Raw genomic sequence first — 19,159 nt, forward strand, 5'->3', positions numbered from 1 at the left:
ATTTTAGAGGAATTTTTATTTTTTATCGGTTTACCACGTGCACGATTTTGACTTTCGTTGCTTCTTTCCACCTGGCTATTGGTTTTCAGTATTGGATGTTTCTCTCCTCTTGGAATGTTTTTGTCATATGTTGATGAAAATTGTCTTCATTATTTATTGGTGTTTTTTCATGTTATAATTAATTACTTGTTTGGACTTTCGGAATTATATTTCTTTTGTTCACTTGTTTCTTGCTTGTGCCCTTTTCACAATATGTCCACTGACAGGAACCGATTTTTTAAGCCTGAAGCGTACGAAATTCTTGAATCATCTACAGTTTCTACTTAAATGCAAACATCAAAATATCATTGCCAAATTTATACATGTGAAATGTAGCCTTAAAGCTTCCGTTCACGTTTCAAAAATTTTGCATAAATTCAAATTGCCACTTCTTCGTCATATTATAAGGGACACGCGCAAACGTTTATCTAAAATTGAATTTGATTTATATTACCTCCATTTAAAAATTGCTAATTCAACTGAAAATTTTTCCTTATTTGAACATACTACATCCTGGTCTAGAACCGATACCGTTTGTCAACGGCATAAAAATGTGCTTATTTCTAAATTCCTTAAGCTCACACACCAGTCGGATAGTTCCACCTATCTAGCTGATCTTCTCACTGTAAACGTTAACCCCATCGTTAATATCTCCAATAGGAAACTTTCGGAGGATCAGTTAAAAGTATTAAAATACAATTTCAACTTTTCAAAGACATCTAAACCTTCAATTCCTCAAATCATCACCCCTATAGAGAAAGCCTTTAAATTCTCCAAAACTTCGGAAACGCAGAAGGATACAATCCGCCACCTAATTACTCATAACGTTAATTTTAACAACAAATCTTTGGGTTCGAATCTTAGCAAAAAGGAAAATGAGATCTTACGTGAAATTCATTCTGATTCTAATATCATTATCTCTAAAGCTGATAAGGGCGGACAGATCGTTGTTATGAACAAACACACATATATTACTGGAGTCTCTAAACTGATAAATGAAGGCCCGTACTGCTCGATCCCTAAAGATCCTTCAACTTCGGACCTCACGAAAGTTAAAAGTGCTATCAAATCTTCTCACATTCTGCCAACTCAGTTGAAGAAATCACCTATTCCACCTATTACTAATTGCGCTAGGCTTTATGCTCTTCCAAAAGTCCACAAAACCGGTATTCCTTTTCGACCAATTGTTTCCAACAAATAGGTACTGCTTCATATCCTTTGGCCAAATATTTAGTTTCCAGATTTTCTCCTCTACTTGCTAACAATATTCACACTGTAAAAAATTCTGTTGAAGTCATTGATAAACTTAAAAATATTTCTCCACTTCGTTCCATTATGGTTTCATTTGATGTCAAATCACTGTTTACTAATGTTCCAGTCGAAGGAGCACTAAATTGTCTGGAAACTAGGCTTCGGGAATTTCACTTCACACATACTGAAATTAATGAGTTGGTTTCGCTTACTAAAGTCTCTCTAAGTCAAACCCACTTTGTTTTCCAAAATGCATATTTTCGTCAAGTTGAAGGATTGGCTATGGGTAATCCTCTCAGTCCGGTACTTGCTGACATTTATATGCACTATTTTGAGATGAAATTATTTGATAAACTATCTTTTCGTCTTTGGATTCGGTATGTTGACGACACTTTCGCACTTTTTGACGGTTATAAAGAGGATTTATCCGAGATTCTATCTATTATGAATTCAATTGATCCAGCCATCCAATTCACTCTTGAAATTGAATCCAACAATTCCCTCCCCTTCCTTGATATTCTTATAATCCGCAATGAAACTGATTTTAGCACCACTGTGTACCGTAAACCCTTTGCAGTTTGTTTACCACCCCATGCCAAGTCATGTCACCCTGTTAAGCAAAAAATGGCTTCTTTTTGCTATTATGTATTCCGCGTGCTTAAAGTTTGTTCCTCTGAATCTTTGCTTACCAATGAACTTAATTATTTGACAGCAGTTGCGATTGACTGTGGATTTTCGCCCGTGATTATTGATAAAGCCGTTAAAAAATTTTCAGATTCCCATCAAAGAAGGCATTCCACTGTTAGAAATAATATTAATGATCTTGTCGTGCTTCCATTTTATCCTTCTGTTAGCTATAAAATTGCAAGGATTCTCCAGAAATTCAATTTTCAAGTCGGTTTCTCCCCTATTAATAAAATTCACCCTTCGATTCTAAAAGATTGCGTTTCTGTCTTGAATTCTTGGGGAATTTATAGTATATCGTGTCAGTGTGGTTTAAGATATATTGGCCAAACAAAAAGAGCGTTGAAGTTTCGTATCAAGGAACATGAATCTTATGTCAGAAAAGGCGAAATTAACAAGTCTTCAATAGCGTATCATAGTTGGACTTTTAACCATAATTTTGACTTTGGGTCTGCAAAAATTATCCAAAAGGCTTCTTCCATAGGTGAATTGGATTTTTTTGAGGCTTTTCATATTCACAAAGATTTAGCAGGTTTTAGTTAATGATTTGAAGTCCAATCCAGTCCTTCCTAATGCCTTCAAAATTGTACTATCTTAATTCAGTTATTTTTGCCGATAGATGGCGTTACCTCCTCGCGTTTGGTACTACCAGAGGGTATAAAAATCCGTTCGGTGGTTGCTTTCCATTATTCGAAGTTCAGATTTTGAGCGTGAAGGTGCAGTTGCCCCTCGCTTCCTATTTTTAACTTCGCTAATTTTTCTTGTCCTTTGTGTTACATGTTTGATCAGATAGCCTGGCTCAGTAAAAGTAGGCGGCCACTGTAACTCTGATTAAAAATCCGGTTATAACCACGTGAAGTTCTTATAAGGACCACGTGTTTCTGAGACTCCTTCCCCTTTATTTTTCTTCTTTCTAGGTATTTCTTTCTCCTGATGAGGAGGGACCTTTAGCTGCCCTCGAAATCGATTGAGTGTTTCAATATACTTACGCTAAATACAAGGTTGTTTTTACGATTTTGATTGTCACATTAGCGTGTTTCTCTTCTAGTCTAAAGTAAATATATACTTACGCTAAATACAAGGTTGTTTTTACGATTTTCATTGTCACATTAGCGTGTTTCTCTTCTAGTCTAAAGTAAATATAACTTTAACTGTTTGGAGAGCAATTAGAGACATCTTTCTTCTTCAGGATCAAAAATATTTTTTACGAAGATGGGAGAACCAACACAGTTACTTTATATTGAAAACAATGGATGGGCCAAAGCAAAAATCATCTACTGAGGAATGGAATAGCAATGAATCGGAAAAACCTAATATATCAGAGTTCTGAAAATGTCCTGAAGAACTGATTTGGAAAGAATGTCATTAATTAAAGATAAATTTTTGTTAATACGAAATGCTTCAAGGAAATCAAGTTCACCAACTGAAGAAGCTTTATGGATCATTTTCTCTGAATCACAGATCTTCTTAAGTGTCCGATTATTGGTTAGCTGTCGAAGATTTCTTTTTGCTCCCCCTTCTTTTCGAACATAAGATTCCTATTCCTTGGAGCGGACATTGTCAAGATATGCTATAAATTCCTCAAGAATCATATCAGAGATGAGATTTTTAAGAATCAGGGAAAGAATTTTACTGATAGGTGAGAAAGATGACCTGAAAATTGAGCTTCAGGAAAAACAGAGCAATTTTGTAACTGATAGAAGGAGAGCTAATTCAAAATTTACGCCACACTAAGGTTGCTTTTTTGCCTAATTTCAAATTTAACATTGGCATGTTTTTCTTCCAGCAAAATAAATGATTAATTTAAGGAACAAACTGAAGATGATTATCTTTTTAACTTACTGCTTGAATTTTTTTTTCACCGCTTTGTTTGAACAAGATTTTGCTGTATTTATCAATAAATCTTTAAAAAAAGGAAGGGGGGAAGAGAAGCCCCCCAAAACGTGAGAGTGGGTTTTTTTTTTTTTTTTTTTCTGATATCATTTGACTTCTGATCTAGTTTACAAACTGGGTTAGTCGGAGGAATGATTGATTAGCTGAAGGACTCTTGTGTTTCCAACTGGTCTAATTCTTGCTCCATTCTTAATAACTAAATTTATTCTACTTGTACCTCGTGCTCAAACTATCACTAAAATGACACTGGATAAAAGAAGCGTCCAGACAGTGCAGGAAATGAATCTGGACTTAACTTGGAGTTTCAAAACACGGTACTAGGGTTGCCACCAAGCAAAAATATTTCGTATTAATTCAACGAAAAAAGTGTTAGATTAAAAAAAAAATAGTTGTTAGTATTTATTATTCTAATAAACAATACTTTTTATTTATTATTTATACTCTCGGTTTTGTTTCACACTCTTTGGGCATTTTGTTCAAACTAAAAGAATTTGTTCATTTTTTAGCAGATTTTGCTAAATTAATCAACACTTAAGAATAATAAAATTCGTTGCTGATGAATATGTGAGTTTTTTATTTGCTAAAATGATTAATTCTTCAAAAGAAATTTGGAGCTGATTGCAAATCATAGAATTTGAATCTTATGAAATTCATTATCACTACTGCAAAAGCTCTGGTACTATTCGGTTATCGGGACTAGATTCAGATATCGCCAAAAGCTGGCGATTTGGCAAATCGAAGCATAAAAATAATCGCCAAAGTATTTACGATACCGTTAAGTTCAAGAAAAATCCAAGAGAAAAAATAACAGATATTTGACAAACTACAAATTTTTAATGTAAATTAAACAACTTATTATTCGTCTTATTACTGGTACCATGATTTTTCATGCAAGAGTCTTCCAGTCACTGGAATGAGCTTTTGCTGCATGTCAAACATGCTAAACAAGCATTAAACTTTTTCTAAGGCCTTGCAAAAATTTTGTGCACGGGTTTGAAACATCGTTTCACTCACTCAGTCGAAGCCACTTATCATTAATACAAATCGATAGAACTGTCCCGTTCTGCTGTTTATTTACGATATATAAACAACACAGCCTGCTTGCTAATCTTAAAAGAGTAACCTGGAAGAATTTGGATCTTCAAGTCTTTAGCTGAAAATATTGCTATGAATTTTGTATAAATGCAAATAATTTTAGTGAAATTACACGTAAAATTGTAGTATCTTTTGTATAATGTAATATGAAAATCTGAAGAGGTGAAGCTTTGCCAGAAAAATAAGAATACAGGAACAAGTCTTATTTAACATTATATAAATGTGTGTGTGTAATTATGGCAAAGCCTCGAGGGCTATCTGCCTAAGAGGATGGATGCCTTCGTGGAGGACTTTCTAAGAGAAACTGGCTCGTATACACGTTACACATGGGGAAAACCACGAAAACGCCCATGCAGCCAGCCCGTTCGCGGGATTCGAACCTCGGACCGAACTACCAGTGTTCAGCGACTTTACCGCTCGACCGCTGGTGGGCAAACCATTATATAAATGGCTGTCTCGATAAATTGTCTCGATATATCGCAAAGTGGTGATGTAGTGACTGATCCGGACCGAAATGACTTTGACGACTAATCCGGAACAAAATGTCGCGAAATGGTAGCCAAGTTTGGTGCTTTCTGGCCTAATTCGGCGACATTTTGCTATATAACTGTAATTGATCCTATATGTAACTGTAACTGTAAACTGTATCCGGCCTTTATATGCTTTCCAGTAATTTCGAGAAGAGTACTAGAAATTTCTGAGCAACCAGGGGAAAACATATAAGACAGCAGACAGCATCAATTTATCATCAGAGTTTGCTTCGGAGTATTGAGAGATTCCCGTGGGAGCTTCAGTTTTGAAGTGGTAATTACTGATTATTCTCTGCTTTACTAAGAAGAGCTGTACGAGTATTTCTGTGGAAAGTTCCAGAACTGTAAAGTATTTCTTTAAGTAAAATATATTTCATCAAGCTATCATCGATTCTGTGTGCTTTCAAATGCATTGCAAACTCACACAACAATCGCAATATTGTTGCGTGTGTACAGGTTCGTAATAGATTGAATACACAAGTCCAATAAAAGGATTAATAAAATTTATTCTTATCAAAAGAAATATAGTAAAACGCTGGAATTTTCCTCAGAGATATTCGTACAAGTGTTCACAATATCACGCAGTATAATCAATAGTTACACTTCAGACTACTAAAAGCTTTAAAATACAAAGCAATGCAAAGCGTTAGCTAAAGAGAAAACTAATTCAGATATCTCAGTTCACGGGGAACTAAACAAATGGCAACAGCAGTAACTAATAAGCAACTGAATAAACAATTGAGCTGAAATTGATCTTTGATCGTATCTTTAATTCTGGCCTCAACCTCCAAGGGTTTTTACCAGTGTCATGAAAATTACAACCATTATACATTTGCTAGGTTTAAAATTAATAAAGACGTATATTAGTACATCAGCACACGGGGGGGGGCGAGTCAAACAAAATGAAAGTTCATGAGTTTATAAAGTCTGTACGAAGGATGTTCTGCGTCTTGCGCTATGCTGGCGCGAAGGCAGTCAAAGGAGAGTCATGTGATCTTGAGACGGCACCTGGTTGGTCAGCTTCGAAGTAAGCAAAGTTCGTTAAAAGTTCTTAATTAAGCTATAAAATTGCTAAATTTGATATAAATTTTTGTATTTTGCTTTAAAACATAGTCCATAGAAAAAATGGCTTATGAAAACCAATGCAGTGCAGTTAGAACACGAAGCATAAAATCATAAAATAAACTAAGTCCAAAACAGGTAAAATCTTAAGTAAATAAAACTATTTGCAGACTACAAGTTCAAGAATGATATAGTATACAGAACGAGGATGAGTTGAAATAATTAGTTGCAGTTGTGGAATTGTAGCAAATTAAACTAGAATTCCAAGTCAGTACTCATAAAATAATCGAAAGCGGCTATGCCTACTTCGATTTTACTCATCATTGATTTCGTAGTTCTGAATTTTTTAAGGAATTTTTTTGCTTTATCAATGTATACTTTAATCCATGAAAAGATCGAAGTTTCATTTTCAGTATTTGGATTATTTTTTGTCCAAGCTGATTTATTTGTATTATTTGGTAGCGTGGGGAAGTCAGCGGCTTTAAGTTGGAATTTATTGCTTGCTTCTGCTTCTTTTTTGGCTTTCGCTGCAGGGATGGCTTTTTGTATATTATTTGAGTGTTTAACACAACCCTTATAAATCGAGACGTGATTTTCTCCACAAAGGGCACATCGAGCGGGTTTATTATCCTCTTTCTTTTGGGTACAGGTATAAGTTTCATCAGGTTTAGTGCATTTCGTGCACCTCGCTGAATAATGACATAGCTCCTGTGTATGCCCATATCTTTGACATTTGGGGCATTGCATGGGGTCTTTTATGGATTTATATGGGGTGATAAAGACATCTAATCCTCTCAGTTTCGTCGTTATGTCATAAACGTTTTTGCTTTCAATATCTCGTTTGCATTCAACTTGAAAAAACGGTAATTTAAGAATATTTCCATCTCTTACAGTAGTAAGCTGACGAACTTTAAGAACAGGAATACCTTTTTGCTAAATTTCTTGGTTAATCTTCGGATTATGGTAACTTGGCGATTTTTTGGCGAAAATTTGGTGACCAACCCTGCTACAGCATCCTGCTAGTTTTGTTTTGTTTTTTGGACGCCATTTTGTTTTCACGAAGTAAAGGCATGGTTTTCTCCCCCCCCTCAACATTTTTTTCCAACAATCTGCTAGCCGAATTACGCTTATGCTAGAACTTTTATGGAACAAAAGTGCTTAATAATGACGAATATTAGGTGCGAAATTGGGAGAAAGTGCAGAATCGCTCACTGCTTGCCGCATTTTTAAGAATTGCACATACACGGTATCCATGTACACGTCGACCTATTTTCCCTTAAAAAAACATCCCAAAATTGCACAAAAATGGCATTGCGCACACTCTTGACTTTATCCATGTACGCTGCTAAAGTCCTAGCTAGTAACATTTATCGCCTTACCAAAATGTCGCCAAACTACCTGTTACCATATTCCAAAGATTAGCCAATTTCTTGTTTAATTATTTCTGAATTAGAATTCTTTGGGAGGGCACAGCTTCAGTATAGCCCACCCAGAATTTTAACCAAAAAATATCGCCAAGAGCAGCGCTAAATGATATGGTGTGGTAACCCATACTATTCGCCAAACGCAATGTAAACAATAGGATGGAATTACGGTTACAGCTATATAGTAGTCAGTTACATTTATTCAATTTCAATACAAATTACCGAGATATCCATTTACTCACAGTTAAATGCACGTGTCAATGTATTCTTACTTTTCCGGCATAGCTTCTCTTAAAATTTATCTGGCGCTGCATTGCACTGGGAAATACAACATTTTTTTAATTAGAATTGTACTACAATTAACTATCTACTCAAAATTCGTAACACTATTTTCGGCGATTGTTTAACGCTCAGATATTGTGGAGAATACTGTTTTGGAGATCAGACGTTTGCATTTAGTTACGGATTGCTCTAAACCTGCTGTTAGTGATGCTGTAATTAAGTATCGAGAGATTTTAAAGGAAAATTTAAGGTGGGAGTTTTCAAACAAGCGTAAAAGTTTGGGAAAGCCAGGCATTCCAAACAGATATTTTCTGTATGAATTAACAAGAGAGTATGAACTTTTTAGAGGATTTTTTGATGGATTGTGGATTATTGAAGGATAAAACTTGTGAAAAATTAAGATACCATGCAAAGGTATCTTACATTTAGGAAAGCCAAGCAAAGGTGAGATTTTCCGGCATTGTTTTTAAAATTACATCCTTTTAACCTTAATCACTTTCATTAATCATTCCTTAATATTTCTTTCTTTTAAAATCGTGTATAATAGTCTAAATTTATTTCTATTATCCACGATTTCTGATGAAATCAAGATGGCCGCCATTTTTGAAACACGGAGTTTCGTCGAAAATCTGGATGGCAACCATTTTTCAAAACAATGTATTTCATGTGCTTTGGCGCCAAAACAAATTCGCCAAACTTTAAAGGTGGGCTATACTGAAGCTGTTCCCTTTGGGAGTTTTTTAATAACCACTTTTGTGGTTTTTCATTATTAGCTTTAAAGCTGTGATATTGTATCCCACGCTCTTGTAGGAGGCTAGTGATAAATCTGAAGTGATCAGGATCATAGACTTGGATAGTTAAGCTTTCACCTTTCATGTTTCCTAAATAATGTGTGATACCATTACTTTCAATTTCTTCCTTAAGTCCATCCCAATCCCCGGTGAAATCATCGAGAACAATTGGGGGAATGTGTTGTCTTTTTATTCGAGGATTCTGATTCACAGGAATTTCTTCGTCCATTTGGTCATCATCACTAAGATTAGCAAATTTATTTGACTGAGTTGGTTCATTTTGATTCTCGTCCGATGGATGTTTAATTGAGTTACGAGGGGAAATAAATTCTTCGCTGTCAGTTAGTATGCGTATTTTCTTTTTAGTAACTTTAGAAGTGGAAGGAAAATTTTTATCAACCTTTTCATGCAAACTGTTTTCTTTTGTTGTTTGTGTTAAGTTTGAGTTCTTTTTGAGATCCTCAATCAAAAGTAGAGTATTATCAATTTCTTTCTACACCTCTTGCCAATATTCGGCGCGGCAGCTTTTATCATCTTCGGGGCCTTTACTGTCCTTAAATTTGGCCATCTCAGAAAAAAAAAAAAAAAAAAAAAAAAAAATTCTAATATTTAATTTACTAAGTTTCCTTTCAAGTGACTCAATGGTGGGTATAGGGACCGAATTTAAATCTGTCTCATCCTTGTTCATAATGTCTACTGTCGTCTTAAACCAAGCAAATGTTAGATGGCAAAATGAACAGTATACTCATCAGCTTTCTAGTTGAACAGATCCATATTGTAAGAAAAGCAATCAACAAAATAGCGGAGCAAAGAAAATATCAACATTCAAATTCAAACTCTAACTGAATTCTGTTGAGCTGCAATGATCTCTGTCTGGCTTTTTATAGATTTCAACCGGTCGCGAGATATTTCTAGTAGTTTCTGTTTCTCGATATTTTTGGAAAGAAATAAGATGTAATTACGGTTACAGCTAACATAGTGGTCAAATACTTTATTCAATGGCAATACAATTCTTGATACAAATTGACGAGATACTCATTTACTCAATGTTAAATGCACATGCCCCTGTATTTTTATTTTTCCGGTATAGCTTTCCTGTAAAATTTGTCTCGCACTGCATTGCACGTGGAAATACAACAATTTCAATTATAATTCTACAAAAAATATCTAACTAAATACGAAATTCGTAACAATATGTTTAGAGACACATGTAATTGTTTTTTATTATTCGATATACTGGACAATGCGAAAAAAAAACTACTTTGCGGCGTTATGTAATTTTAGTCGGATAATCCGGCAACTTGTACTGGATTATCGATTTTTTTGGGGGGGAGGGAGTTGTTTTAGAAATTGTGACAAACACGATGCCACTTGCATCGTAATTTTAGACTACGAGAAATGTTTGTTGACGAAAATTTTTACCTCGTTATGATGTCAACGATAAGTTGCTCATTGATGAAGAAAAGCAAAATTCTGAGACAATTTTGAATAACAACCGTGTCTTTGTTTTTTAAGGCAGATTCGCAGTGCATACGAACTTTAATGCAGGAAGTAAATACTGCATTGCGCATGGGCAGAAAAGATAAAAACGTTTTCTAAACAGCTGTTAAGATTTCACTAGGAAGGAAAGTGGCTTATATTCATGCTCTCGTTTTGTTGTTTACATTCTGCTTCACGTGATGTCCGTATTCTTTAGAATCCAGATAACCTCAGAATGAACTCGATAAGTAGTTCTTGTCAACAGAAGTGCCATCTCACGGTTCCAATCTTTTTAAATGTTTATGTAAAGGAAAAGATTAAAAATGTCCAATTTTTTAAAAGCATGCTTCTTGTAATCATTTATGAAAAAGGAAATATATTTCAAAAAATATATTTAATAGTAATTTAAAATAATAGAAAATGTAGTAAAATACACTTAATAACATTTTAAAATAACGGAAGATTTAGTACAATTCATTCAATTACAATTTACAAAATCAATAAAAAAATCTGGAAGGTTTCAGATTTTAAATTACATCGAAAGGGGCGTTTTGTTTTAACATTTTGTGTGTTACCTTTATTTATTAAATATCATGTTCTTCGCCCATAAAATTCAGTTCAAGAGAAATAACGCAAAATAATTTTAAATTGGGCCTATATTTAGATTTTCCGATACACAGCCTCCAGCGCTGGAGATAAAAATGTTTTTTTGGGGGTACAACGTTGCCACTGCTCGCTTTGAAATCCTTGAGTTTGTTAATAAAAAATTCGTTAAAGTTTTACAAAATATGAAATCGATAATAAAACAAAATCCAAATTTCAAATTTGGGCTTCCAGATGCCCATATTCGCAGCAGGATTTACGTCATTCAAAATTGGATGGCTCTAGGTACCGTTGTTTTACCTCAATGCGAGAAATATACATACATTTATCCAGATTCTTCATTATTTAATTTTTTTTAAGCATAATACAGGACGATAATATTTGGTGGCAACAGTTTGAAAAGTGAAACGGACATTCTGAGTGATTCGACTCAAAATCGCAAAACGAAAATAATAATCCTTCAGGGATGAAGCTCCTTTGGACTACTAATAAAGTAGAAGAAAATTTGTCAAAATATTTTATTCAAAATCAAATTTGGCACAGAATTCATTTGACATAAAGTTAGTATAATATAACTAGAGAACTTTTTCTCAGTTCGCAGGAAAGCAATGACTGAAAGAATAATAATTTTAGTTGACATGGCTTTCCATGTTTAATTTACCTCGTCCTGTCATAATTACTGATGCTGTCTTGCAATCAAGTCGTTCAGAAGCTGTAATTAAGTTAAAATGAAGGGCAAGCGTTGCATAATTGATTGAATGTGAATGAGAAGTGACAACGCATAAATTATTGATTGGTATATTATTCCATATTTTCTATTTTAACATGCTTCTGCTACTGTGATTGCATTATGCATGATGAAAGTGTGTAATTTCATTCATAACAGTAGATGTAATCAAATTTATATGAGATTTAATCCCAATAATTTGAAAAACATCTGAAAAGAGAAAATGTAGAGAAATTGCTTTATGATTATGAGAGAAAAGAGAAATTGCTTTATGATTACATTATAAAATCGAAAAGGTCGGATTCCACTGAAATTGTCCTTAATTTAATATACATTATTGCAAATTTTTATATCAGTTTAAGTACAAGAAATAATAACGAAAAAATTTTTATTTCTTAAAAAGTAATTTTTTTAATTAAAAGAATTATTTAAAATTGATAGAATTTAAATTTGACACAGTACAATTTTGACTTATTTATTATACACCTATACTTACTTTAAAGTTGATTAAACCTTAAAAAACGTTATTTTTAATTTAATTGTATTTCGAGTACCTTAGTGTATTAGTTTTATTTTTTATTTTTTTTATTTAATCTGTAACACACTTTTTATATGTTTGGTATTATTTGAAAATTTTCTGTAATTTAAAGAAGTTTTATTAATTTAACAAATAAATGCAAAATAGCATTTCTGATTTGGATTCTCAACTATGAGCATAAAAAATTTCAATAATTACTACGTTTTTTTATTCCTCTTTATTGTTTATTTATTCCATTTCAAATGTCTCCTCCCTTTTATTTAAAAGTCCAAAAGGCTATTAGTCTCGAGACACGATTTTGCATTGTTTCACTTTTCATTTGAGTCTGTTGTCATTCGGAAGGCCATCGAAAAGTAGGATATTATTCTTTCACATTTAATTTGTCTGTTATTAATTAACAAACTAAACTATTTAAAAGCAATAAATGCAGTTCTTAAGATTATTATTTTATTTTTACTTTTTAATCCGATTGATTAAATCAGCATATCTCAACCTTTTTTTTAGTCACTTAGCCCTTTACCGATTGCCATTGCTCCATGTGCCACAACTCCTTCCCTATTATGTAAAATTACTAACATTTAAATGTACAGGTTCAATAATAACACATTAATACATTGTTATTTTTATTTTTATATTTTACATAGTATATATACAGGGTGGTTATAATTAAAGTTCCACTCAAAAAAGGAAAACTATTGGACCAAATGTTATCAAACTTGGTAACCGTGTAAAGGAGGTCATGGGAATTTACTTTCCGCGAAAAAAAAATGTTCAAAAACTCACCACCAGATCAGTTCCCAGATCAAACAATTTTTCCATGATTTTGGTAATCTTCCTAAAGCGGGAGACAGGTGACAGGCGACGGAGGACGGGGACGCCTGATGTTTAACAGAGAGCTAAACAGGCATATGTCCCGCACCCTCCCCTATCTAGTGACATCAACTCCCAGGAGCCTCATGAGGCCACCTCGGGAGTTTATTGAAGAATTTTACGTAATTGTGCGTGGCCATACAGGAGCGTCTTAAGAATACATTAGTTTTGATCGACAGGCGAATGATTTGTAACATCTTGGTTTTAAAGCGGAAAGAGAAATGAGCAACGCGGTTGATCTTTACATTATGGTAACTTGGCGTTTTTTTGGCGAAAATTTGGCGACCAACTCTCCTACAGCAACCCTCTATTTTTTTTTTCCCGCCGCCATTTTGTCTTCACGAAGTAAAGACATGTTTCTTTTCTTTTTATCTACTGAACACTTCTTCCAACAATCTACTAGCCGAATTACACTTATGCTAGAAATTTTATCTAACAAAACTACTTAATCATGACAAATATTCACTGCAAAATTGGGAAAAAGTGCACAATACCATACTCCTTACGCGTTTATCAAAATAACACATACACATAAACCATGTACACGCCGACTTATTTTTACTTAAAAAAACATCCCAGAATTGCACAAAAATGGCATTGCGCACACTCTTCACTATATCCATGTACACTGCTTTTTTCTCATAAATTAGAAAAATTTCACGAAAATACATAACAATTTTCTCAATCTTTAAACCCGGTAAAAAGAACATATATGAAATTACCTGATCGCGAAAAAGTATTTACCCTTTCCAAATATGAACATTTCCACATATAAAATAAATAAAATATCCAAAAACTTTTACCTCTAAATCATCCATTACATTATACACGTCACCAACGAATTCATACCGCAAGCATTACAAACACTTAGTATCAAATATTTAAATTATTTCCATGCACGTTTACTTCAACTTAAACGTATACCAAATTCCTACAAACATAAAATTCACAAAATAACTATCATTTAATTAAAATATCACTAAACCATGTACACGTCGACTTATTTTTACTTAAAAAAACATCCCAGAATTGCACAAAAATGGCATTGCATCTTTAAACCCGGTAAAAAGAACATATATGAAATTACCTGATCGCGAAAAAGTATTTAACCTTTCCAAATATGAACATTTCCACATATAAAATAAATAAAATATCCAAAAACTTTTACCTCCAAATCATTATACACGTCACCAACAAATTCATACCGCAAGCATTACAAATACTTAATATCAAATATTTAAATTATTTCCATCCACGTTTACTTCAACTTAAACGTATACCAAATTCCTACAAACATAAAATTCACAAAATAACTATCATTTAATTAAAATATCACTAAACCATGTACACGTCGACTTATTTTTACTTAAAAAAACATCCCAGAATTGCACAAAAATGGCATTGCATCTTTAAACCCGGTAAAAAGAACATATATGAAATTACCTGATCGCGAAAAAGTATTTAACCTTTCCAAATATGAACATTTCCACATATAAAATAAATAAAATATCCAAAAACTTTTACCTCCAAATCATCTATTACATTATACACGTCACCAACAAATTCATACCGCAAGCATTACAAATACTTAATATCAAATATTTAAATTATTTCCATGCACGTTTACTTCAACTTAAACGTATACCAAATTCCTACAAACATAAAATTCACAAAATAACTATCATTTAATTAAAATATCACTAAACCATGTACACGTCGACTTATTTTTACTTAAAAAAACATCCCAGAATTGCACAAAAATGGCATTGCGCACACTCTTCACTACATCCATGTACACTGCTTTTTTCTCATAAATTAGAAAAATTTCACGAAAATACATGACAATTTTCTCAATCTTTAAACCCGGTAAAAAGAACATATATGAAATTACCTGATAACGTATACCAAATTCCTACAAACATAAAATTCACAAAATAACTATCATTTAATTAAAATATAATTAAATCCAAAAACACTACTTAAAATATAAATGAGCACATACATTAAATTAATAAAAATTACCTTACAATCCTAATTAGTTTAAACTAAATCATTGCTAATAACAATTTTCCCAATAATACCAAATTCCTTTACTTCCACCTTACATTTAGAACAATGCATAAAAATAATATCCTCAAGTAATTAAAAATACTAACTTACCTAATCTTCTTCAGAATCTTGATTACGTGTCCAATAAACTTTTCTTTAGCTACGGCCATGGTATCCAAAAATTCACGAACACTCTTTCACACAACACAGAATAAACCAAATACAAAATTTCCAGATTTTTTCCCGATTTCCCCCCTTTTCCGATTCAAGAACCGTAATTCGTCCATTAATATCACATGACATATCCCATGATCTCTCATTTCCCTCACACAAAATAATGCGTAATCGGAACTGAGTACTGCTCACATTATTACCAAAGTCCCAGGTAGTAACCTTTATCGCCTCCAAAATGTCGCCAAACTACCAGTTACCATATTGTAAAGATCAACCAGCAACGCCTTCGCCGGGACTCGAACCAAGGACCCCTCGAATAGGCGTCGAGCGCGCTGACCACTACACCACGAAGGCCAGCTAAGAAGGTGGGAGAAACACCTAATAATATTACTTGCTACAATAAAAGTAAAGGGGTTCGACTTTCAAACGGAAATGCTATGGAAATATATACTATACAAACGTATGAAATGGGGAAAATTTTAAGTAACGCGATGGCTTTCATCGCAAATAATTTTAAACTCTAATCTTAAAAACTATAAAACTATATTATTTTCGGGACTAGAAATGAACTTCTAATTCAAAATCTATGAAAAGAAGAGAGAAGAATTAGCAATTCTCAAATGGCAGAAGACTTATTATAGAATGTTTTTGCAAGTAATTCTTCGAAACAAAAGGGACGAGATTATTAATCAAATAAATAAAATTAATTTTAAAGAAATCTATGCAGAAACAACACTTGATGACATTATAACCTTGAAACTATATTCCCAGGAGATACCCCAAGAGAAGAACGGATACTTCCCCTTCTGCTCCATAGCATAATTTTAACCCTTTCGCCGTCCTGTCCTGTCCGCGAAAATTTTCCCCCAGCGGCCGTCTGTTTTTCGTAGCGTGTAATGTTGTTTTCTCAGTACATCATAACTTTTTCATACATGATTTTCGTAGTGGATGAATGTCAATGAATATTAAGTAAAATTATAAGGAAATAAAGCATAATGGAAAAATAATAATATCTCTGCTTATTTCTAACAGCAGGATAATTTGATAACATCTGATCCAGTCGGTCCACTCCTCCCATTTTGTTGTTGTAATCTTTTACAATTATTGGTTGTTGTTTTTTTCAGTTCTTTTCCGTGTTCCAACATCAATCATCGAGTTATTATGGACTGTACTTATCAAACGTGTATCCTTCTTGTTTTTCCAATTCACAACCTCATTTTTTCTCTTTTTCTACTGAGTAGACGTTGAAGCCATCTCTCACTGTCTTGTATCTTATGTAAATTGGCACGAATATTCATAAAACCCGGGGCAAATTCAATTAGAAATAGAATGCCTGATTAGTCCTACCCTCTAGGAGGTATTAGAACAAACAAAAATAAAAACTCAAACAAGTAAACATTTAGAAAGCGTTTTAAAATGTAGAAGAACGCTCGAGGCGTGTTACGGACGACGAAGAGGTTAATGTAAAAAGCTGCTAAATTGCTATCTTTTTATCGCTGTTGTTTTCAAAGAGGGCGAAGAGTTTATTTTACAATCTGTGAAAATTTCAAGACTTTTTTAGATGTTGGCGTCATATAATAAAAAAAAAATCGAGTGGTTTTTGAAAATTCGCCAAAAAATAAGAAATAACGTTACAAATTTCATTTCAAATGGGTTTCCCCCCCCCTTTCGATCTGACGGTGAAAACAGCAAAATTCTGAAATTTTTAGTTTATTCGTTAAATGAAAATAAATGGAAAAAAAAAATCGTTTCAACATCAAATTTTTTAAAATCTAAATCGAATTTTCAAGAAATCAGTTCAACACATTGCATTGCCATCCACAAACAATGTGTGTACAAATTTTGAACGAATTAAATTTATAAACATATGAAATGGGGAAAATTTTAAATAACGCGATGGCTTTTAAAGCCCACTGTTGCGGTGGGTTACAGCCGAAAACATCGCGGCAAAAATATTGCGGACGAAAATGTCGCGGAGAAAACAACGCAGGGCGAAAACGTCGTGCTACAAAACATCCTGGGAGAAAACATCGCAAAGAGAAAACATCGCAGTTCTAAAACATCGTGGTACAAAACATCGTCGTCGAAAATAAAGCGGTTCAAAAACTTCGCAGTTTAAAAACATCGCCGTCGAAAATATCATGGTAAAAAATAAAGTATCTACAAATCATCGCATGACGATAACATCGCAGACATGCTTTTTTCAGGCTTTAATAACTGTAAATGGATATTCCCATAATGATTTGTGAGCGCAAGTGATGTAAGGAAGGATAATTTTTACTTTCACATTTTTTTATTAACTAATAAATTTTTGCTGAAAAAAATAAGAAGGAAACTTAAGCATAGAAAATTAAATGCAACTTAATAGATTATACTTTTTATGAAAAATTACCAGTAAAAACTTTATAAAAATGATTTATTAATGGTCTTTCTTAGTTAACTATGTCGGTTTAAAATTCTATTAAGTGCTATAAGTTGCATTAATTTTCTATGCTTAAGTTTCCTTCTTATTTTCTCAGCAAAAATTTAATATTTAATAAAAAATATGAAAGTAAAAATTATCCTTCTTTACATCTTGCGCTCACAAATCATTATGGGAATATCCATTTACAGTTATTAAAGCCTGAAAAAAGCATGTCTGCGATGTTATCGTCATGCGATGATTTGTAGATACTTTATTTTTTACCACGATATTTTCGACGGCGATGTTTTTAAACTGCGAAGTTTTTGAACCGCTTTATTTTCGACGACGATGTTTTGTACCACGATGTTTTAGAACTGCGATGTTTTCTCTTTGCGATGTTTTCTCCCACGATGTTTTGTAGCACGACGTTTTCGCCTTGCGTTGTTTTCTCCGCGACGTTTTCGTCCGCGATGTTTTTGCCGCGATGTTATCGGTGGACACCGTTGCGGTGTCCACTATGCATGCTCTCTACTCCAGGCTAACCGCAGGCGACAGTGAGTTGCAGTAAGTGGAACGCATCTGACAGGTCTACGAGCATATAGACTAATTTGCCCTAAGCGTCTGTACACGGTCTGCCTTGAAATTGTCGTACCAGTGGCTGAAGAGAGCTGACGAGACAGGTCTGAGGTTGTGCTCCGCCTGTTTCTTTTGGCAGTAACTGCCAAATACCGGTCCTCATTCGGCGTTGTAACTCTGGGGCGACCTGTGCTGTAACGTCTACTCACATTACCATCATCTTGAAATCGTTGAAAAAGCCTGGAGATGACACTCTGGGCAATTCCAAGTTCGCCTGATACTTCCAGTTGGGTACGCCCACATTCCAGACGGCCGATAATTCTACCACGTAAAAAATCATCCAAATGCGTCCTTTGTGTCATAACTATTCAGTTATTGCACTGAAATGCTTATAAAGCGCCTGCGAACAATTTTACTTCTTTGCCTGTATTCCTTATATATCACTTTCTTACACTCTCGTCATTGTCACGTACCATCGGTGTCATCTGGTTACTTCCTGAAATTTGCATATGATTCTTGAAGATGTGTGTAGTGATTTTACAGGTGATATATTTATTTTAGAGTTCGATTTTCGCGTGACTCCGAATTATCCTTAATTTATGGACATGAATGTAGTTTAAAAATTGGGAACATACACTATGAATGAGCTAAATTAAAGCTAATAAAAAGCATGCTCATTTGATTAGTG

At 33.7% G+C, this 19,159-nt stretch overlaps 1 protein-coding gene and 1 non-coding gene across 6 annotated transcripts in view; both read right to left on the minus strand.

Annotated features, from left to right (window-relative positions):
- LOC118183202 (uncharacterized) overlaps positions 1 to 19,159 on the minus strand; it is a 62,280-nt gene that overhangs the window by 27,806 nt on the left and 15,315 nt on the right. The window contains exon 1 of one of the 5 annotated variants that reach the window (XR_004757200.2): positions 16,244 to 16,371. The exons of 2 other annotated variants lie outside the window; for them this stretch is intronic. The gene's annotated coding sequence lies outside the window, so the exon portion shown is untranslated. Of the gene's footprint in view, positions 1 to 13,181; positions 13,569 to 15,428; positions 15,875 to 16,243; positions 16,372 to 19,159 lie in introns of those variants that run through there. 2 more of the 5 variants (XR_015038538.1, XR_004757201.2) reach the window with 2 other exon arrangements.
- Positions 15,773 to 15,845, minus strand: TRNAR-CCU (transfer RNA arginine (anticodon CCU)). Its single transcript has one exon. It is a non-coding gene; the product is annotated as a tRNA-Arg (tRNA).

The sequence above is a fragment of the Stegodyphus dumicola genome, chromosome 1 (genome assembly GCF_044657685.1).
Source record: "Stegodyphus dumicola isolate Sdum_Otavi_A_Nest chromosome 1, ASM4465768v1".
Lineage (NCBI taxonomy): Eukaryota > Metazoa > Arthropoda > Arachnida > Araneae > Eresidae > Stegodyphus > Stegodyphus dumicola.